We start from the raw sequence: 23302 nt of genomic DNA, 5'->3' as shown, positions 1-23302 counted from the left end.
AGTGGGGACCTTGTCTGGTTTGTTGCTGGTTTGTTTGTCTGCTGGTTCTCCGGCACTTGGTAGGTTCTCAATAATTATCTGCTGAGTGAATTGTTAAATCCAGAGTTGAAATTCAAACTGCTAGTGAAGCAGATTGTCCTACCAAATTGTCACTGTGAGGTGGATGAATAATCTCAGCACAAGGGATGATGAATTCAAGACTCAATTAAAGGTGTTTTAGGAGAGTATCTGGCTTAGTCTTTGGGCAGACTGTCTCCCACCTCACCCACTCAAACTTCCTTTCTTCCTCTACTCATGGCGTCTGAAACTCTCCCTTTGGCAATTCAGATTCATTGAATTGAAAGGTTTTCACCTTCCATAGAATTCTCTACTAAAATTCAAATACACTCAGCATGTGTCTATTGACTAATAAAAGATGAGGGAGGGAAGATTTTTCTGAGAGACCAGACCAAGAGCTGAGGGGACTAAGAACAAAGGGAAGGCAGATGATTTTCATACTAAATTTTCTTCACCATGCCGTAATGCCTTTGACAGTGATATTTGAGGAAATTGGTCCTTTAGAAAGCTGAATGGCTATCAGCCTTAACAAGAAACTTCCTGTTGGATTCTGTTGGGACTAGCAACCTCCTAATGTCTCTCTCCCCTGTGTACTTCCAGTTCCATTCCCAATCCCCAGTGTTACTTCCCGAGTGTGGGGACTTGACAATTTGGTAGTCTACCTCTAATGCTCTTCTCCCATCTGATCTGTCTTTCTATCACAGTGAATCAACCAGCTCGACCTAGAGCCACAGGAAAGTAGTTCTGTACCAGGGGATTTTAAAATGCCTAAAAAATATGTTATTAAATGCTGGTTAAAAACCTATTTCCTTATTATAATACTTATATTTTAATAACATGTTAGAAACAAAGAATTTGATTTCCCTAGTGTTAAAATTTGTGTTCTCTGAGAAGCAAACTCAGAGATGGAGACTAGCATGCAGAGTATGCTTTAGAAAGTAGGTACCCTTGGGATCAACATTTTGGGAAGGGAAGGAGGCAGAACTGCGTAGCAGGAAAAGCTGAGCTCAGTGCAGTCTCAACGAAGGCCTCAGCTCACCCTTTGGGGAGCTCTTCAGAGGAGCTGAAATGGCCCTTTACAGTCGACTCCCCTTGCAGTGAGGAGGCTAGGCTTTCATATTCTCACATCAACCAGACAGTGGATGCAAGCTGATCCTGGGTGGAGAGGGTGCTCTGTAGCCAAGGGCAATTTCTGGACCAGCCTGACCACTGAGTGCTGCCCGCTGACAGCACTACCCGAAGACAGGTCTGGGCGACACCACACAGAATCCATTACACCTAGTGCTTTCATGCTGATGTCCCTTTTTGGTTGCTAACATTATTCTTAGTATCTATTGAAAGACAGTTGGATAAATTATGTACTGAGAGTCTCTACTGAATTGGCTTTACTACTGAGTCTTTTCTTTTTAATGCAGTACTTCTGAAATACTTTAACTTTTCTGTTCCTAACATATGTTATAATTATATGTAGATAAGATTGTTGTTTGTCAATGTCATTCTTATTTAACATTTTGTGAAGCATTCACAGGATGCACCAGGGTCCTGGGATTATTTCTTAGCCATCTGCAGTGGCCAGTCTGGCTGATTAGAAAGGTAAAATTCCGCTCTCATTAATCCTGCATTCACCACTGAATCCAAGTCCCAGGAGTTTTCCTTAAAATAAATAAACAAACAAGCAAACAAAATAAATCCCTCAGCCTGGATGATGTCAAAGGAACTAATTACTCAGGCTTCTCATTACAGTTTTGTCTATGTAAGGACTGTGGATTGGGGTCCTGAGTAAGCATAATTGAGAATTAATGTGTTCTGTGCCTCAGAGGTGGGAAATAAAACTGAAATGGCCCACATGAGGGAAAAAAAAAAGATTTTTATTGTGTAAGTGAGACAATAAGATCCATGATTGTAGGCTTTATTGCTCAGGCCTAGCCAGCAGATACAAACAAAAGAATCCTCTCTCTATGGTGGTCTTTCACGCTGGCAAGATTAGTCTCTGAAATAGGACTAAATTACACCTACCTTATTCATCTCTCTGCAAAAAAACGTGGACATGGAAGAGCAAGGAAGTTATACTTAGTATATTCTGCATAGGTCTGAGCAAACATTAGGCAAATAATGGATTCTTAACAGAACTGATGTACTTGTCTGGAGCTCCGACGTTGTGGTTGGGACTCAGAGTTGGTGCCAGTTGGTCCTTAGGCTCCTCTCCCTCTCTCTGCACTACTTCCAGCACCTGTGGATGATGAGGGATGTTAACTGCTTCTTTGCAGCTTTGGTTATTGCTGAGGGGGCTATGTTCAATGTTTCGTCTGGATGGCAATATGGTCCAATGGCTTGGCATGTGACTCTCAAATCCTGGCTTCATCGTTTAAGTTTTTTTATCTTGGGCATCCCAAATTATCTCCTCTGGTCCTTAGGTTCTTCCTCTCTAAATTAACAAGGACCATAGTGCCATTCCTAGAGTTGTTAAAAACATCACATTAGATAATGTGAAGTGTTGATGGTGCATAGTAAAAAAATAATCAACATTAGGTGTTATTATTATTTGCTAGGAATAAGTTCACAGGTATAAGATGAGGTTAAGAATTACTTGGACATTTCTGGAACAAAGAGAGGGACAGCTAGCCCTGGTTGAGCTGAGAATTCTCTGAATATGTACAAATAAGTAAATAGCAATAAAGAAAAATAGTTTCCATACAGAGTTGAAACCAATGAGATAGATTCCGTCTTTAAAGTTTGATGTCCCTGGGAGCTGTATTAGACAACTTAGTGTGGCAAAGGTAATAAATGTTAAGGTAGGAGTGGCTGTTGCTGTCAATGGAAGTCTAGGAATTGCTATTTCTGTCAATCACAGAAGACACACGTCAGTCAAGGAATTGGACTTCCCTACACCAAAAAACCTTCCCTGGCTGAGCAGAACAAGATGTGGACTCACGAAACTCAACAACCTGCTTTTCTCACAAGAAAGTATTAATTATGTAAGTAATAATCCCTTGTTTGTCAAAAAACTCAACAGAATTTCAAATTTTGACCTGGAAGCCAGCTTAGTGAGGTTCTGCTCCACTAAGGTATTATTGATTAGTCAGAAGGAATGTGTCTCTGGACTGCTTCTAGCATTCCTCTTCCATATTTTAGGTATTTAATTTGGAAATCTTAAACTTCTATGTTAGAATGCCTATTGATTTTTTTTTTTTATGTACTAGAGAGGAATTTCTTATATATAATATTGTTTTTTCTAGTTGACTATGCTCCATATTTATTCAACAAATACATATTGAATGCTCACTATGAACCAGCTATATAGTAGGTGGATATTCTGAGTGAAGGTAAAAGGAGGATGATTTAAAAAAAAAAAAGTTAATAGGCAAATGCCTTTAAAATCTATCAAATATGTGTATTTTTTTCTACTTTGCATTCATGAGTCCAAATGATCTCAACTCTGTTTCCTTAGTGTTGGGAACACATCTCCACGGTGTTTAGTAAAATTTCCACTACCTCTGACACGGTATCATGCATCCACTTGACACATTTGTCAATTGATGCTAAAAGATTTTTATAGTCAGTAGTGGAGACAATGACTCCCAAGGGCAATGTGATTACCAATAACGTAGTTTCTCTTATTTGAAGAAAGTTAGTAACAGGTATAAACTCAGTCTGAATAAATGATACAATTCATGGGTGTTTTTTCCAACCGTCAAGCTTTAACAAATTTTGAGGAGTTAAACATTATTTCTCATTCATCTACACATTTTTAAAAAAATGTATAAAATAAACAAAACAAAATTGACCATCTTAACCATTTTTAAGTCCAGTTCAGTGGCATTAACTATATTCACATTGTTATGTAGCCGTCACCACCATCCACCTTCAGAACTCTTTTCATCTTGCGCAACTGGAAGTCTGTGCCTGTTAGAAAACAGCTCCCCACTCCTCCCACCTCCCCCCTCCCCAGCCCCTGGCAACCACCATTCTACCTTGTCTTTATGATTTTGGTTACTCTCGGTACCTTATATAAGTGGAATCATATAGTATTTGTCCTTCTGTGACTGGCTTATTTCACTTAGCATAATGTCTTCAAGGTTCATCCCTGTTGTGACATTTGTCAGTTTCATTCCTTTTTTTTTTTAATAAGACTCAATAATATCCATTGTGTGTATATACCGCATTTTGTTTATCCATTCATTCATCAGTGGACACTTCTACCTTTTGGTTATTGTGAATAATGCTTCTATGAACTTGGGTGTACAGATATCTCTTGAAGACCTTGCTTTTAATTATTTTGGGTATATACTTGGAAGGGTATGGTGGGCATCATATGATAATTCTATTTTTAATTTTTAAGAAAGCACCAAACTCTTTCACAGTGGCTGTACCATTTCACCTTATCATCAAGAGTGCACAAGGTTGGGGCACCTGGGTGGCTCAGTCGTTAAGCGTCTGCCTTCGGCTCAGGTCATGATCCCAGGGTCCTGGGATCGAGCCCTGCATTGGGCTCCTTGCTCCGTGGGAAGCCTGTTTCTCCCTCTCCCACTCCCCCTGCTTGTGTTCCCTCTCTAGCTGTCTCTCTCTCTCTGTCAAATAAATAAAATAAAATAAAATCTTAAAAAAAAAAAAAGAGAAACTTTGACCTTTAAAAAAAAAAAAGAGTGCACAAGGTTCTGATTTCTATATATTTTTGCCAACACTTGTTTTCTGGTTTGGATTTTTTTTTTAAATAGTAGTGATCCTAATGAGTGTGAGGTGATCTCATTGTGGTTTTGATTTGCATTTCTCTAATAATTAGTGATGTTGAGCATTTTTTCAAGTGCTTTTTGGCCTTTCGTATTTCTTCCTTAGAGACATGTCCATTCAAATCCTTTGCCCATTTTTAAAATTGGATGCTTGGTTTTTGTTAAATTGTAGGAGCTCTTCATATATTCTAGGTATTAACTCCTTATCAGATATATGATTTGCAAATATTTTCTCCCATTCTGTAAGTTGCCTTTTCATTCTGTTGATTATTGTGCTTTGCACAGAACATTTTTATTTTGATGCAGTCCAGTTTGTCTTTTTTTCTTTTGTAGCCTGGGCTTTTGGTGTCCTTTCCAAGAAATCATTGTCATATCCAGTGTCTTGAACCTTTTTCCCTCCTATGTTTTCTTCTAAGAGTTTTATAGTTTTAGCTCTTAGGTTTAGGTCTTTGTTTCATCTTGGATTAATTTTTGTATATGGCATATATGATGTGAAGTAAGGATATAACTTCATCTTTGACATGTAGCAGCTGTACTTAAAGTTCCAGAAATGTTTCTGGTGTTTGTGAACCACTGTGTTATGCCAGTGATATCCAGCTAATTCACCCCTTCTCTAAATATCAGGTCATCCATTTGTGGCAAAAACAACCTAAAAGGGCCAAGCACAGAGACAAATACTTGTACAAAATTTACATACACTAACAAGATTATGCTTACTATTTGGGGTAATTTAAAATGTGAAATGACTGCTACCCACAATGATTATATTTTCCTATTTTTTCTTCTTTCACACATATTGTTCCAGATACCCCAGCCCCCTTCCCCAAATCAAGCCTAGAAATAAGCATTTAAAAAGTGGTCTGGGTGCCTGGGTGGCTCAGTTGGTTAAGCGACTGCCTTCGGCTCAGGTCATGATCCTGGAGTCCCGGGATCGAGTCCCGCATCGGGCTCCCTGCTCGGTAGGGAGTCTGCTTCTCCCTCTGACCCTCCCCCGTCTCATGCTCTCTCTCTCTCATTCTCTCTGTCTCAAATAAATAAATAAAATCTTTAAAAAAAAAAAAAAGTGGTTCTGAGGGACGCCTGGGTGGTTCAGTCGGTTAAGTGTCTGCCTTTGGCTCAGGTCATGATCCCAGGGTCCTGGGATTGAGTCCCATGTTGGGCTCCCTGCTCAGCAGGGAGTCTGCTTCTCCCTCTCCCTCTGTCTTCTCCCCCTGCTTGTGGTCTCTCTCTCTCTCTCCCTGGCAAGTAAATAAATAAAATCTTTAAAAAAAAAATAAAAAGTGGTTCTAAGTTAGTTACATAGCTGCATCTCTGGAACAAAAATTAAGCCTCCTATTGGGAGAGAGATCTGTAACCTAGGCCCCACAGTATGCCCACAAATGAACTTTCTTTAAAGATGAGCTCACAATCCAAAATTATAAATATTCAAGGAAATACTCATCAAGTATGAGTGTCAGCAGAAAAATCTAATCTAGTATACTTTATATAATAAAATTATCAAATACATTTTGTTTAAACTCATGATTTTAATTCCATCTTTTGTTTCTTTAATAACAAAAATAAGATAAAATATTTTCTACTTTAACACAGTATGTTTTGAATCAGTGTACCCAAGGTTAATTGAGCTAGAAAGTTTTCTGTCCAGGTTACAGGCCCACCCACACCCACTTCTACAAAACAATGAAGTAAGAATATTATTAGAAATACTGTGATGAGGGGCACCCGGGTGGCTCAGTCCTTAAGCGTCTACCTTCGGCTCGGGTCATGATCCCAGGGTTCTGGGATCGAGTCCCGCATCAGGCTCCCTGCTCGGCGGGGAGCCTGCTTCTCCCTCTCCCTCTGCTGCTCCTCCTGCTTGTGTTCCCTCTCTCACTGTGTCTCTCTCTGTCCAATAAATAAAATCTTAAAAAAAAAAAAAAGAAATATTGTGATGAAACTGATTAATGGGGAAAAACCCCTTTTTCTCTGAATGTAGAAATTAATTGATAATATTTAAATTTCCATTCAGTATGAAAATTCACAAACAAGGGAATAAAACACCTACAGCACAGAGCCCAACAAGGGGCTCCATCCAGGACCCTAAGATCATGACCCGAGCTGAAGTCAGACGCTTAGCCAACTGAGCCACCCAGGCGCCCCAGGGAAGAAAATTTTTTAAACGGTATAAGGAAAGAGGGGTGCCTGGGTGGCTCAGTGGGTTAAGCGTCTGCCTTCAGCTCAGGTCATGATCTCGGGGTCCTGGAATCAAGCCTCATGTCGGGCTCAGTGCTTCTCCCTCTCCCTCTACCCCTCCCCCTCTTCATGCTCTCTCTTGCTTTTGTTCTCTCTCTCAAAAAATAATCTTTTTAAAAATGGCATAAGGAAAGAAAAAGATGTTTACAAACAGAAAACTCAAGATGTACAGATAAGTGATTAAAATTTAAAATGGAATTCAGCAAGACTAGTGGATATAAAGTCAATATACAGAAATAATTTTCATTTCTATATAGAAAATTGTGAAAAAGACACAGTGTTGGACATCTATTTGCCTCTCCAGATTCACTCTTCACCTTTCTCTACACTGTCAGTACCTTGGGATACTGACCTGCAGTATCAGGCTCCCTTGTTCTCCTGCTTCTCATTAGGTTCAGTAAGTGGTAGCACCAGCAGGAGATCCAAGGGACGAGGAAAAGATGATGGTATTATATTACCTCATCTCTCTCCCTGTGGGATTGTTCTTGGTTGGCTATATCCCTCTATCAAAGGTCACAGCTCCCATCAGAGGGCTCTCCCCACATAGCTATTTCTGTCTTTGTGTTCTAGAAAATTGCCTTCTTCCCATCCCTTTAAGTTTAGGAGTAGTAATGGTTCTCTAACCTTACTGTCCCCTAGGTACTGGATAATCCCTGCTGGTTTGCTTAAACCCTGCCTACATCTTTGTAAATGACCTAATATGAGGGTGCATTTCCTAATTGGACCTTCAATGATATAGATATTATTTATGACAGCAACAAAGAATTTAACTGGTAATAAATGAAAAGAGGCACAAGATATTTATAGACAAAAATTTAAAGCTTAATTAAAGGACATTTAAAAAAAGCTATTGAGATGTACCATGTACATGCAGACATTATTTTATCTCCAAATTGATCCATAGATTTGATGAAATGCCAATCAAATTCCCAATACTTTTTTCTCATGGGATTTGGCAACAGTAATCTAAATTTATATAGAAGAATAGAGGGCAAAGAGTAGCCAAGAAAAATCTGAAGAAAATAAATCAGGTAAAGCCTTGCTCTACCAGGTAGTGAGTATTACTATAAACATGTAATAATTAAAACTAAAATTGGTGCATTACAGATCAATAGGGAAAGATAATGGTACTGGGACAACGATTATTCATATGGACAAAAGGATAATAAAATTATACACCTATCTCACATTATACAGATTAGATAAATCCCAGGTGAATTATAGTTAGATCACGAAAAGCTTTACGATCTCACACTACTAAAAGAGTATTTAAATAAGGCCAAAAACCCCCACATTAGACATAAAGGAAATATTTGATGAAATTGACTACATTGGATTTTTAAATTCCATGCATTAAAAGTCATTTTAGAGAAAGTAAACATATAAGCCACAGCTTGGAGAAGACAAAGTAGGTGTACATGTAATAGCATGCTGTGATCTCACAAACATGTGGATTGAAAAGCAATTTAGGAAGTATGGCTCAGTCTTACTAAATATGCAAAATAATATCACATTTTTAGAGATATTAAAAGTATAACGACAAGCATGGGAATGAGAAGTGCTATTAAATATAGAATAGTGTTATCTCAAGAGGGGGAAATGAGACCAGAATATGTACAGTGTGTACAAAAATAGCTTCCACAGTTTTTCTTAGATCAGTTTTCTTATGGAAACAGGGGTGTTCATATTATTCTCTATACCTTTATATTGGAGATAGTACCAGTACAAGTGGACAGGACACAAAAGTAGAAACCAGACATCAGAAATCAAAGTCCAATAACCCAAAATTGTGGGATTTAATTTTTAAAATCTAAGCTAGATATAAATGGCTATATTTAAGGAAAGAATAGGAAAATATCAGCATTGTTGAAATGAATAGGCATTTTTAAAAGAAGTTAATGTAAAATACTTCCTTATTAACTGGAAATCAAAACAGATTTTTTTTTTTTTGGGTAGAAAATTAACCAAGATGTTCTTCTACTAATAATTCAATGTTGACCCAAAGTAAGGCAATGTAGCAGGAAAACAAAAGTAAGAAAAACATAATGGAATTAGATGAAGTAGGTGTGGGCAAAACTAGAGTCCCTGATCACAGATGCCCTTGAGCACTTCAGAAGTGGGTAAAGAATTTCACAAAACCACTCTTGATCATTTTATAAAATTCTGGTAGAGTGCCTGCTGAGGTTCTGAATATAGAAAAAAAGTCCACAAAATGACTATTTTTTAAATGGAGAAGAATGGTTTGGGTATTATAATACATCTATCAGGTCAAAATCCTTGCCCAGAAAGCTAGTGAACCTTTGTGAAAGCATTACTTTGCAAATCTTAAAAGATAATGTTGGACTTCAATTCAACATGAGTTGGTGAAGATTAAAATCTGTCAGTTGAATCTAATTTTCTTCTGTGATGGGTCTGTTAAAGGGCAGCGACAGTGTAATTAATTGCTCGAGGCTCAGAAACCCAATTAATCTCTAAGTTGACTTTTATTTCATAGAATGTTAGTACTTCAGAGGCCTCAAGGATTATCTAGCCCACCCTCTTCATTTTATAGAGGAAGAAACAGACATCAGAGAGGTCAAATAACTTGTTCAAGGTCAAAGATTCTGTCTGTCTTTGCCAGTGCATCCTGTAAATAGGTTCAGAATTGCATCCTTCAAGCTTTTATGGGCTTCTTTGCATTGGATCGTGAAATATTATTTGAATACAGGGTTTTTTTATTTCATAAAATACCTGGGAACTCATCTCATGAATGTCTCCTTGCAAAGGTTTCTAAGCCTCGAAGTTTTTAAAATTTGGAGCTTGTTCCATAATGATTATGCAGACAAGGGGGAGTGGGGAGGGGCAGTGTCCTAGTCTGCACACTCAACAGAGCCACTCTGGAAACAGAGGAGCAGCCCTGTGTGGACTTGTGGAAAGACTAGGAATCCCAGTTTGGCAGGTTAGGTGACCAGGAATGCTGGTGGTACCATGCAGGCTATGTCATCTCTTAGGGATCAGTGTGCCTGGTTCCAAGATGTAAGTAGAAAAAGTGGGCACGTAGAGTCTTTTCAGAGAAGACATCAGCAGCAGATGTCAATGATAACAAAGGTGACACATGAGAAGATCAGAGGACACGAGACAGCCGCTGTAACCATGGGAAGCAGAGTGGCCCTCCATGTGTCAATGCAGCAGTCATGGGGGTGCTCTGCTCCCTCTCTCTTCCAGGGAAGCTGCTAAAGGAAAGCCATGGTCTGAGAACCTCCCGTAGCTGCACATTGGGGTCTGCGGCCCCGTTCGTGCAGAGGCCATACTCCACCAGAGCTGCTCCCAGCCAATGCCTGAGCATGACCAGGGGATCAGAGCCAGGACTTTTGGGCCCCACATGGGACATCTCTAATGGGAAGGCTTTGCTGGAGACTCCCCACTGGCCGGGCAGAGACTTCATCAGTTGTGTGCAGTTTGGGGCTCTTCCTCTTTTCCTCTCTCACTTTAAAGGTGTCAGACCAGTGTCAGTTCCAAAGGCTCTCCATGCCTCCCTCTACTTCTCCCTCCCCCTTTCTCCTTTATAGACCTTTCCCCAAATAAACCTCTTGACCAGCCGGTTTGGTCTTGGCATCTGTATCACAGAAGACCCTAGCTGATGTGGAGTATAGCAATCGCCATGGTTGATGTCCAGGAGGGATTAAAAAATTACTTGAGAAAAAAATTCGGATCCTGCTTTGTTGAGGGGTGGTTTAATAAATAGTTTCTGTTTGGTTGTTGTCGTTATCATTACTACAATTTCTTAACTGTGCTCCTTCATGATGGCATGCCTTAGGATATATGTATTGTAGTGAAATTTACTTCCCAGGGGGGAAATCCATGTTTCATAGACTCTAAGATATACTTTTTCTTTTTTTATTTTAGTCTTTCTGGGGTTGGGATGGTCTTAAAATAGATAATGTGCCACAGTTAAATTGAAGGGTTTTTTTTTTCCTTTACTGATGAATGAAATACTTGGGCATCCTACCATTGATGGTGTGATAGATTCAATAAGAAACATTAGCTCAATTCAGGCCATCGGATACTATAGATCCTAAAGGTCTAAGCCTTTGTGGGTTATTATTTGGCTATTTCTTAGATACATCTACTAGGAAAGGAAAGAAAATCCTAAGGAACAGAATTATGTGATGGAGAAGTACACTGCAGATAACTATTGTTATGGGTATATCACTACAGAAATAACTAGAGATCCAAAGAGGCATAAAAAAATGTCAGGGGAGGGGCGCCTGGATGGCTCAGTTGCTTAAGCATCCAACTCTTGATTTTGGCTCAGGTCATGATGTCAGGGTCATGAGATCAAGCCCAAAGTTGGGCTGCCGCTCAGTGGGGAGTCTGCTTCTCTCCCTCTGCCCCACCCCCTGCTTGCACACACACACACACACACTCTCTCAAAATGAAAAAACAAATCTTAAAAAAAAAAAAGTCAGAGGACACAAGAATATATGCTCTTGTCACTTCTGACTCTATTTACTCTTTTACTCTTCCTTTTTCTTCCTTCCTTTCTTCCTTCCTTCCTTCCTTCCTTCCTTCCTTCCTTCCTTCCTTCCTTTCTTTCTTTCTTTCTTTCTTTCTTTCTTTCTTTCTTTCTTTCCTTCTTTCTTTCTTTCTTTTTCTTTTTTTTGGCTACTTTTACAACTGATGTTCCCTTACAGGAAACATTATAGGCCAGAGCTGACTTGTGGTTATTCTGTCATTCTCCCAGCAGTGTCTTGTATAATGAGACCTATGTGTGCAACACTCAGTGTGTTGAACCCCACATTGACACATGGTCAGAGATCCCAAGTGAAGGAACAAGCAAATTCAGTAAGCTTACCAACAGTCTCCAGGGAGAGAGGTTAGATGTAAGGATCTGTAGTCTGGGTTCCCCATAAATGTATCTGCTTATCTAAAACTGGATTCTCTGGCACTGACTGCTTCCAAAGTTAGGATTAAAACCTTTGTTTCCTTTCTCTCTCCATGTAGCCTTTATGCTTGGATCAGTTTCCCCTAGCATTCCCCATATTTCCCAAATTCCCCATATTTCCAAAATCCTAGGAAAGAATAAATGGGGATCACTTTGATATACTACACCATAATTATTGGAAGGATTGGTATAGTTTGTGGAAAATACTTCAAACATCTTAGATTCAGTGATTATTTGAAAAAAAAAAAAGATTTTGTATGGAATGATGCCCTAGACATTGTGGAAAATATTCCATAAAATGAGAAATTTGCCGTAATTCAGAAGTTAGAAGCATCTCCCTAAGATTGGAAAAGAGAGGTAATGTGATTTAATTCAGTAGTTTTTAAATTTTTTGACCTTGACCCATAGTAAGAAACACATTTTACATCATGATTCAATATTTTCTTTCCTTCCTTCCTTCCTTCCTTCCTTCCTTCCTTCCTTCCATTTTTCTGTGTTTCTTTTCTTATTTGTGATCCACAGTTTGAAAAATACTGGACTGTATGAAAGACCATGAGCTGGGGAGGCAGACTTGATATGAAACTCTGTCCCATGACTGACCCCTTCCATGAATTTGGCAAGTTGCTTCTTTTGAATCTTGTTTTCTTCATATGTAAAATGAACTGATTTGTCCTGATGATTATATTATATATGAAGTTACTGGCATATGGTAGATGCTAAATAGATACAAGGCAGAAGGAAAATGCTTTCTAGTTGTTTTGCACTGTATTTCCTTATACCCTTTGTCATCTGTCATCTCAAGGTAAGGTTGTTACAAGATTTCTAGACCATTCTTGTCTGTTAGCTCTATTAGTTAATTGATAAAGCCTCTCTTTCTGTCTCTCTCCCCCCACCCTCTTCTTGTCCCTTATTCCCTGTCTCCCTCTTCCTAGAGCCCCATAATTCCTCTCTGTTTTCTGGCAATGGACCAAACAGGGCTGGGTCTTAAGACAATCTAAATAGCCTTGCACCAATACTCTTTGCCTTGTTTCAAGTGCTCACAGCCAGCTTGGGTTCTCTGACTCTCCCTCCTCAGGTAGCTGTCATCTTCATCTGCCATTCCTTCTGAAGTTTATTGTATGCCTCTTTGTCTCCTGGATCTAGAGTGGGTGCTCAGGTTCTGAGTGCCCATTCTCCTTTCCTACCAGCTTGCTCAAGCTCTCTACAAATCACCTCTTCTGGGGCTGCTCCTCTAGCCGTCCAGATATACACACATTTCTCTAGGTACATACCTGATTTGTTATTATTTATTTAATCATTTCCTTATCATTGCATATTTGCATTGCTCCCCCACCTTTTTTTTTTGCTAAATTGGAAAATTCCACAATGAATAAAATAATGCATTTTGTGGTTTAAAATTTTTGGTCTAATTAATTTTCCGTTAGAAAAAAATGACACAAATATACCAAATTTGGTCAAACTAGGTCATTTTTCCAAAGTTAAGAAGTGAAAAAAAAAAAAAACCTTTCTAAAGGTAGTTTACATATATATACTTATGTATTAATACGCACATACATATTTTCTAAAATCAGTAAGAGCTTTATAATTCAGAAAGAGACTCCTCTGTTCTTTACAATGAATTGAACGTGGTCATCTTTGCTTCACCACTAACCAAATTACAGTCTCTCTGCACCAAATGACAAATCCCTAAGCAATTATTATTTGCTGTTGCATATCCTGTTTATATACACATGATATGTATGTGCCAATCCCCTATTTTAATACTAATTTGTATCACTTCTCATTCAGTTCTGTTCCTATACCTGCTGTGTCTGAACTGTTTTTCTATGCTTAAAATGTGACAAAATGCACAAAAATGGACAATTGAGGCAATTATCTAGATGGTTATAATTTTTTTCAACTACACAGTATTTTATTTCATTTTTTTAAGTAATCACTCTGCTGAATATGGGGCTCAAACTCAGGACCCTGAGATTAAGAGTCACAAGCCTTACCAACAGAGTCAGCCAGGTGCCCCTGAACTACATGGTATTTTAAATAAAAGTGGCTCTTAAAAAAATTACCCAGATAAAATTTTATTCATATCCACAATGAATAAGCATTCCTTCTGTGTACTGTTCCCCAACCTTGGAAATGCATGTATAACATGTCCATAGTTACTTTCCAGGGTTACTTTGGAATTCACCAAGTCAGCAATTTCCTATTTCCAATGGAATTGGTGAGGATGCAAGAGCAAGGATGAAAAGTGAGAGAGCAGGGAAGGAAGGGACCCACTGATCTAGGTTTAAATGGGGTGACAAGTCATTTAACGGTGTCCTTTTCCTCCCCCACAAACAATTATTTAGCTCTTGCTCCCATCATCACCTAGTCAATGTGATTCCCAGATTATGGTGGCTACAATATCCAGAAACAGATTTTACTGTCTTAATGAAACAATCAGACTCAACATATGGAAACTGGCTTATTCTGAATCAACCCGAAATAGTCACTTCCTAACTGGATATCACAGAGAGACAAAGTAAGAAAGGAAGTTATATACAACGAAGCCATTAAATGCAGATTTGCCACAAGGCAAGATGGTAATGCTTGAACATTATGAAGTGCAAAAACTGCACAAACACATTATATTTTAAACACTTCATCTATTTAACAAACTATGTACACTCTTCAACTAAATAAGATGAATTGAGATTCGAGGCAGCACCGTACTGGCAAATCTCATCCTAAAGGCATCCATTAATATAAATCAACAGTAGCAATTTGGTTTGATCATTTATTTGCAAGAATCATTAAGGTTTATTAGCATAATTATTCCCTGTGGGATTTCATGTCAAGGAAATGAAAAATGGCATTATCAATATTTAAAAGATAAGTGCGTAATGTTCAGAGTACTTAAACAGTCATCTGCAGGTGGTGTCCAGCTGCAGCAAATTAGATTAGATTTGGGCATTTTTCTGAATGAAAGAAAAATTGCTTTGTTTTAGTTGCTTCGTTTTATAAAGCAATACGATTTTGTAAATAATTTCTACTGTACAGTTAGAACGTATAGTGTATATCTATTAACATGCCTTATTTCAGATCAGGAACTATGTTATGTTCAATCCTGTTATAACTGTTAGGAAATATTAATCATATAACCCATCATTTATTATTAGGAAAAGCTCTTTCCCTTCCATACACTAGACCTTTAGTCTAGACCTGTGGGTGAAAAGCTATATATTCCAAGGGGAAATAATGCTGGGAGGGCATAAATCCTTCCTCAACAATAAAATAGCATTTATGATAATAATTTATCAGGAAAAATAATCTTTAAATGTAACAATGTTTTTTTTAAAGCCATACAATGGAATATTATTTAGTGATAAAAATAAATGAGCTATCAAAATATACAAAGTGTACAAAAATACATGAAGGAATCTTAACTGCATAGATTAAGGGAAAGAAGTCAGTCTGAAAAGGCTACATACTGTTTGATTTCAACTGTATGACATTCTGGAAAAGAAAAAAAAAAGCTGTAGAGACAGTGAAAAGATTAGTGGTTTCCAGGGGCTTGGGAGAAGGGAGTTTTTGAGCAATGTAACTATTCTGTATGAAACTGTAATGGTGAATACATGACATTGTGCATTTGTCAAAACCCATAGACCTGTACAAATAGAGGGAACCTGAATGTCAACTATGGACTTCAGTTAATGTATCAATATTGGTTCATCAGTTGTAACAAATGTACTGCACTTATGTATGATGTTAATGATAGAGACCGCGAGAGTGTGCAGGGGGGAGAGGACATATTGGAACTCTCTGTAGTCTATCAACTTTTCTGTAAATCTAAAACTGTTCTAAAAAGCAAAGTATTAATTGAGCAAACTTAGGCTAATTTTTCAGGTAAAATCAGCTAATTATTGCAATTTATTAAGCTTGTCTTTAATTTAGATAAACATTCGGGCCAAAATTCTGACAGATCCCCTACTAAATTACATAAATTATTGTAGAATCTTTCTACAATACCCATGTGTGGACTGGAAACAAGAAGTTATAACTAAAATTCCCCTTAGAACCAATAGTTCTCAGAGAAGCAAAAAACAATGAAAAGCAGACATTTCTAAAATACTTTCCAATGCCACGTGACATTTTGCTATTAGGAATTAGCAAATTCTACTCTGATAAATCTGTTTTACCCTGAACCTGTCCTCCTCATCTACCCTCACACTCTAGAAAGTCTAACCTTTTGGGGAAGTGGTTGTATCTAGAAATGTGCAGCAGGCTGTCTGCTTTCTTCCTTCCAGGTCAATTCACACAGAACACCAAGAGGAAAAGCTTGTATCTTCTGTACATCAGACAATATTGCCAAGAGTAGAGCAGGAGAGGGAATATTGATATGTAGCCATGTGATCAATAACCCAAGGACGGTGAGAGGAGAAAAAGGTTTGCAGTTCCCAGAAGTTCTTTCAAGGCTCAAGTTAACCTTTTTACTCGTGCTGTGTATTCTTTTCCTCACCATCTCCATCTTTACCACATATATATCTTTCTTAAACTCCTCACCAGAATTTCCTTCAACATGCCTGTTGTAACAAAACAAAACAAAAAAAACCCACAAACAAAAAACAACAAAAAACCCCCATGAATCTTGCATATTTTAGTGTGTTTGTGTATGGCCCTACCTTTCATCACTGTTTTCTTCATTAGCACACAGAGTTCTTATTAGAATGCCATTACTTTAAGGTAGGGGGTCCCTTTGCCAGGACAACAGGGAGTGCAGTGTGAGTACTCTTAGACCAAGACCTTGGATTCTTCCAGTTCAGAATCCTGTTGGTTTTTCAGCATCCCCACCCCCACCTCTTGTGATTACAAGCCTGCCAACCATTCCACAAAATTCTTCTTTTGTCTCTCACCTCATAACTTTTGGTCACCTATGTGGTTTCACCTTAGTTTATTTCTGCTGACTAAATGCAAAGCTTTTCCCTCCTCTGACACAATAGATTCCCCATCTGAATTATCCTTTTGAACATTCTAACACTCAAAATATACTGCATTCTAAAAATATTGTCCACCCTTCAATGTATATTTATTAACCTATATGTTCAGGGCTCTGTGCTAGCCACATTTAGGTAAATTTAGACAATTAGTAATGCACTTAAACTATTGCTTACGTGTGTGTGGTGTTCTGAAATGTTAATTGTTATGTTTTAAGAAGCAAATGGGATTGATTGATTGATTTAGCTGCCTAGCTAAACAGATAATCAATGTATTGATGAATGAAATACTTTGTGTTTTGATTAATGAAGTAGTCTTTAACTTACAAATATTTCCTTGCAAAAACTAATATATTGGTTTTATTTAGAAGTCTATTGCATATGAGAGAGTTTATATTTAGTTACCACGTAACTAAACATTTAATGATCAGCTTTGTACACTGTTAATGTTTTTAAGACATTTATATTTATTGATCTGTGAGCAGTTCAGGTAAATGTTAACCTGAATCTATCTATGCAACCAAAAAATCTGCCATTTCGTTGCTAAGCAGTCCATTGGATTGTGTTAGACAGATAAGGGAAATGAAGAAATCATAATGTATCTACACTTTAGTGGAGTCTTGTGGAGAATTCTCCCAGTAAAATCTTACAGAAAGGTATGGAAATATTGGTAGCATATTAGTAAACTTGATGCACTGGGAACTAGCTGATCATACTCAAAGTTTGCTGATCTAGTTCCACTCAGAATGCTGCTTCAGTGGTGTATGTCAGGTTTTGTGTTCTTGCAGGCTTGTCTACATTTTTATCCTTGAAGTATTTGAAAATACAGAAGCCATGCTTATTACACATGTTACATGGGTATTTTGGAAATCAAAACTAAGAATTAAAAGTTGTGATAAGACTCTGAGAGCACAAGGATTATGGGAAGGGAACTGGCTAGAAGCTTCTAGAAATTAAAGAAGAGAGAGAGGGAAACGTGAGAAATAAAATCAGAGGTTTTCCATTCTACCTTCTAATCTATAAAATCAAATACTGATTTAAAAAGGCAATTAATGCTATAAAAAGCTTTGTTTTTTTTTTTAAAGATTTTATTTATTTGATAGAGCGAGCACCAGCAGGGGAAGGGGCAGAGGGAGACGCAGACTCCCTGCTGAGCAAGGATCCCAATTTGGGGCTCAATCCCGGGACCCTGGGATCATGACCTGAGCCGAAAGCAGCCGCTTAAACCCAGCCACCCAGGTGCTCCTGTTTTTCTTAATCATTTTCACCCATGAGATTAAACAGAGATGGTGGTTTGTTAGGAATTGTACTTGGCTAATAATAATAATAGAATCCTGAGTGAAGAAGAGGACACAGAGGTTTAGGTACATTAGGAACTTATTCTTCTTTCATACAGCATGAGGTCAGGAGTTATGCAGCCCAGGGCTGGAGTGGTAGCTCTGTAGTCATGAAAAACTGAGGCTCCTTCTATTTTTCTGTTCTGCCATCCAGAGCATGCATTGAGAAAGCTCCATACCATTTTCCATAGTGGCTGCACCAATTGCATTCCGACCAACAGTCCACCAACAAGTTTCCTTTTTCTCCACATCCTCACCAGCACTTGTTATTTCTTGTGTTTTTTATTTTAGCCATTCTGACAGGTGTAAAGTGATATCTCATTGTGGTTTTGATTTGCATTTCCCTGATGATTAGTGATGAAACAAAACAAATGAACAAAGAGAAAACCCCCCCAAACACCAGACTCTTAAATACAGGGAACAAACTAGTGGTTGCCAGAGGGGAGGTGGGTGGGGCATGGGTGAACTAGATAAAGGGGGGGCTACACTTATCTTGATGAGCCCTGAGAAATGTATGGAATTGTTGAGTCACTATATTCTAAACCTGAAACTAATATAACACTGCATGCTAATTATACTTTAAAAAGATGGAGATTATCAGATCAAATAAAATAATACCCAACTATATGCTATCTACAGGAAAGCCATTTTAAATGTAAAGATGTAGATAATATAAATAGAAAGATAATTAGATAGAAAAGTAAAAGCATAGAGAAATATATGCTGTGTAAACATTAGTTAAAAGAAAGCTGGGGTGGCTACATTGATATCAAATAGACTTCAGAACTAAGAATATTACCAGGGAAAAAGAGGGGGTGTTTCAAATGTTAACATCAAAATGTTATCAGGATATAATAATCCTACAGGTGTATATACCTAACTAGTACTTTAAAAGATGCAGCAAAAAAAAGAACTGAAAAGAGAAATAAGCAAATCCACAATGATGCTTGATGACCTCAACACTTCTCTCAGTAATTGATAAAGCAAATAGAAATACTTTAAGGACACGGAATACCTGAACAGCATTCTCTCTCACTCTTTTTTTTAAAAAAGATTTTATTGGGCGCCTGGGTGGCTCAGTTGGTTAAGCAACTGCCTTTGGCTCAGGTCATGATCCTGGAGTCCCGGGATCGAGTCCCGCATCGGGCTCCCTGCTTGGCAGGGAGTCTGCTTCTCCCTCTGACCCTCCTCCCTCTCATGCTCTCTGTCTCTCATTCTCTCTCTCTCAAATAAATAAATAAAATCTTAAAAAAAAAGATTTTATTTATTTATTTGTCAGAGAGAGAGAGAGAGAGCACAAGTAGGGGGGCAGCAGAGGGAGAGGGAGAAGCAGGCTCCCCGCTGAGCAGGGAGCCCGACATGGGACTTGATCTCAGACCCCAGAATGATGACCTGAGCCGAAGGCAGACGTTTAACTGACGGAGCCACCCAGGCGCCCCCCTGAACAGCATTCTCAAACAATTTGACCTTAGTGATCTTTAGAGGATACCTCACCCAAGGTACCTGAATACATAGTCTTTTCAAGGACATGTGAAACATTTACCAAGATAGACCATATTCTGCAGAAAAAAACAAACCTCTACAACTTAAAAGATTTGAAGTCATACAGAGTAATGTTTTTTGACCATAATGGAATTAACTAGAAATCAGTAACAAAAAGACACCTGGAAATGTGAAATAGTTGGAAAATTAACAAATGCTTCTAAATAACTCATGGGTCAAAGAATAAGTCTTTGATATTTTGAATTGAATGAATGAGAAAGGACAATATATTAAAATCTGTGGGAGGCAGCTAAAACAGTGCTTAGAGGGAAATTCATATTAAACATTTATATTTGAAAAGAAGAATTGTCTTAAATGAAGATTTAAGCTTCCACATTATGAAACTATAAAGAGAAGAGCAAATTAAACCCAAAGCAAACAGGGAAGAAAATAATGATGGTAAGAGCAGCAAACAGGGGCGCCTGGGTGGCTCAGTTGGTTAAGCGACTGCCTTCGGCTCAGGTCATGATCTTGGAGTCCCTGGATCGAGTCCCGCATTGGGCTCCCTGCTTGTCGGGGAGCCTGCTTCTCCCTCTGACCCTCCCCCCTCTCATGTGCTTTCTCTCTCTCTCATTCTTTCTCTCAAATAAATAAATAAAATCTTAAAAAAAAAAAAAAAGAGCAGCAAACAGTGGAATTGGAAACAAAAAAATATATATAGAAAAAAACTAATAAAACCAAAAGTTTGCTCTTTGAAAATATAAGTAAATTTGATAAAACTCTAAATGATGAAGAACAATACTTCTTCAAAGTGATTTCTGGGTAGAGCTTTTTCCTATGTGCATAACAGTAATATAATTTCAATCATTTTTTCATTTAACAAATATTTATTTATCACTTATGATATACTAGGCACTAATCAGTGTTCAAACCAAAACAAAAATTCCTGCTGACAGCCCAACTAGCAAAATTTTAATTAGAGGCTACTTGATAAGAAGCTATACATAAATCATGTTTTTTGTAGAGTTCTTGTCGAAATTGCTAGCCAAACGGGAGTAAATGCTTTCAAAATGTTTTGCACTGTATCCGTATGATCAATTTGACTTTTGTGGTAACTGGATTTATATGATCTCCCAAAAGACAGAAACCTTGACAATTACCATCCCCCCCAATACACACACACACACACACACACACTTCTCTTCTAATGTAGAAAACAATTTGATTCTAAGGTGAAGTCCACAAACCCAATAGGATTATCTATTTACTGCTAATTTCCTTGCATTTCAGTTTGGGAAGTTTCTCCTGACATATCTTCAAGCTCACTGATTCTCTCCACAGTGTTGTCCGGTCTCCTATAAGCCGGCGAGGGCATTCTTCATTTGTTACATTATTTCTTAGTTTCAGAATTTCCTTTGGATTCTTTCAGTTTCCATTTCCCTGTGTACATTATCCATCCGTTGTCCCCATTTTCCATCAGATCCTTTAGCATATTAAGCATAGTTATTTTATATTACTGTTTAATAATCCTCCAATCTGTGTCATAGCTCAGTCTAGATCTAATGCTTATTTTGCCTTTCAGACTGAGTTTTTTCTTGCCTTTAGCCTTGCTGTTTTTTGTTGAAAACTGACTGTGGTATCTTGGGTGGCAGGGATTGAGGTAAATAGTGCTTTAATGTGAGGGTTTTTATTACACAACTAGGAGTTGGGTTGTGTTTAATATTTGCTGTAGCTGTTCATTCTAGAAGCTTTAAATTCCTCTAGTATTTGTGTTTTTGTCTCCTGTTGTCTTTGGATTTCCTTAAGCATTCCTTGTCAGTGTGTGTCTGCAGGGCTTGCAGCTGTCCTCCACTGTTGTTATACGGAAGCACTGTTGGTGCAGTGGGAAAGCGTGGGAAGAAAAGTGTTCTATAATTTTATCATTAAACCTCTTTTAGTGTCCTTGGGCTGTGACCTTCACAACCGTTTCTTAGCTCCCTCCTCTCTACTTAGGAGAGACAGGAAGGCTGGAGGAGGCTGTGGTCAGAGAACTGTGCTTGCCCTGGGTGGGATATGGCTTTGCTAAAGTCTTTTCTTCTGGAAAGTAGGCCTTTATTAAGGAGAAGGCTCTGGATATATTTGACAATAATTATTAATCTTATCCCCTTACTAGAGCCACAAGAGATCTTTCTTGGTTTTTCATGGTGAGAACTTGCTGGAGTTCCTGGAAACAAAACCCACGGAAGTGTTGGGGCCCCCCACGACTGCAGCCCCCAGTAGCTTCACTCAACACTAGCCTCACTCAGTCTCCAGGAGTTCATCAAATTTACCATTCAAGTATTCCTCCTTTCTGGCTTCAGAGGCTTCTGCTCTAGGTAAGTAGGTCCCAGATGTGACTCCCTGGATTCACCTCTCCAGATTTCAGGGTTGTGGTGTGTCCTGTGACTTCAGTTCTACAAGGACTCCAAGAAAAATCAGTAGTTTTTAGTTTGTTCAGCTTCTTCTGGTAGTGAAGATGGAAGTGATAACTTCAAGCTTTTACATTTTAGAGCTAAAGCTGGAAGTCCTCTTGGTTATTAATCTTAAAGCAGACATATTGCTGCATATGATGGACTTCAAATTAGATAACATGAACTAAGTCAAGTTCTCACACTATCTTTAATTTTGTTGTTGTTTTTAAAGGATTTCTCGGTCATCTCTAAAATCAATATATTTGACTAATTTCTCTGACTCATTCCTATTCTTAAATACTCCCATTTAAAATGGACTTTAGCATCTACCTGCCAATAAAATAAACCTGATCACATCCTGCCACCATCTATCTGCCCTCTCATTGGTACCTGGACCATGTATTCCACAGCAGAAGATCCATGTGACCCATACATTTTATTACCAAAGTTTACCAACAGCATCTGTTAGGGGTTGAGGTGAAGGCGGCTGCAAGCACCCACTACCCAAAAAGCCTCCCAGTTACCCAGCTAGGGGGACGATGACCGTGCCTCCTACTGCTAAACGTGAAACCAGTCTGCAACTCACCATAACCAGCATTGAGGGCACAGGACTTTCTGTGAGTGGAAAGTGATTTTGGCCCCATGTACTAGACAAGAATTTGCATATTTCTTTCTTTTTTTTTTTTTTTTAAAGATTTTATTTATTTGACAGAGACGCAGCGAGAGCAGGAACACAAGCAGGGGGAGCGGGAGAGGGAGAAGCAGGCTTCCCGCGGAGCAGGGAGCCCGATGCGGGGCTCGATCCCGAGACCCTGCGATCATGACCTGAGCCAAGGCAGACCCTCAACGACTGAGCCACCCAGGCGCCCCAGGAGTTTGCGTATTTCTGTGTAAACCGTTTCCGCAGACCTTCCCCGTGACTCCCAGCCCCACCCAAATCACAGAATTCAGCAGCTTGAGCGAAATCGCGAGCGCCCTAAAGGGCTGCAAAGAGCTCGCGCCAGGATACGGGATTTGAACTTCCCGCCTAGTCTCTTAGACCAGGAGAAGCCGCCTCCCTGCCAGCCTCCCAAGAAGCTCAGTGCCGATTGGCTCTTGCTGCGCACAGGAGAGGCCGCGCCCTGCGTCGGCGGGCGCTGCGCCC

The 23302-nt window shown here is 38.7% G+C and overlaps 1 long non-coding RNA gene across 1 annotated transcript; it reads left to right on the top strand.

The window, feature by feature from the left end:
- Positions 1 to 889: 889 nt before the first annotated feature.
- Positions 890 to 22533, top strand: LOC118003654. The gene is made up of 3 exons (XR_004677380.1): positions 890 to 1650; positions 2909 to 3032; positions 21882 to 22533. It is a non-coding gene; the product is annotated as an uncharacterized LOC118003654 (long non-coding RNA).
- Positions 22534 to 23302: the final 769 nt, after the last annotated feature.

The sequence above is a fragment of the Mirounga leonina genome, unplaced genomic scaffold (genome assembly GCF_011800145.1).
Source record: "Mirounga leonina isolate KUSES-001 unplaced genomic scaffold, KU_Mleo_1.0 Mir_91, whole genome shotgun sequence".
Classification (NCBI taxonomy): domain Eukaryota; kingdom Metazoa; phylum Chordata; class Mammalia; order Carnivora; family Phocidae; genus Mirounga; species Mirounga leonina.
This window is presented reverse-complemented; position numbering and strand designations above follow the sequence as displayed.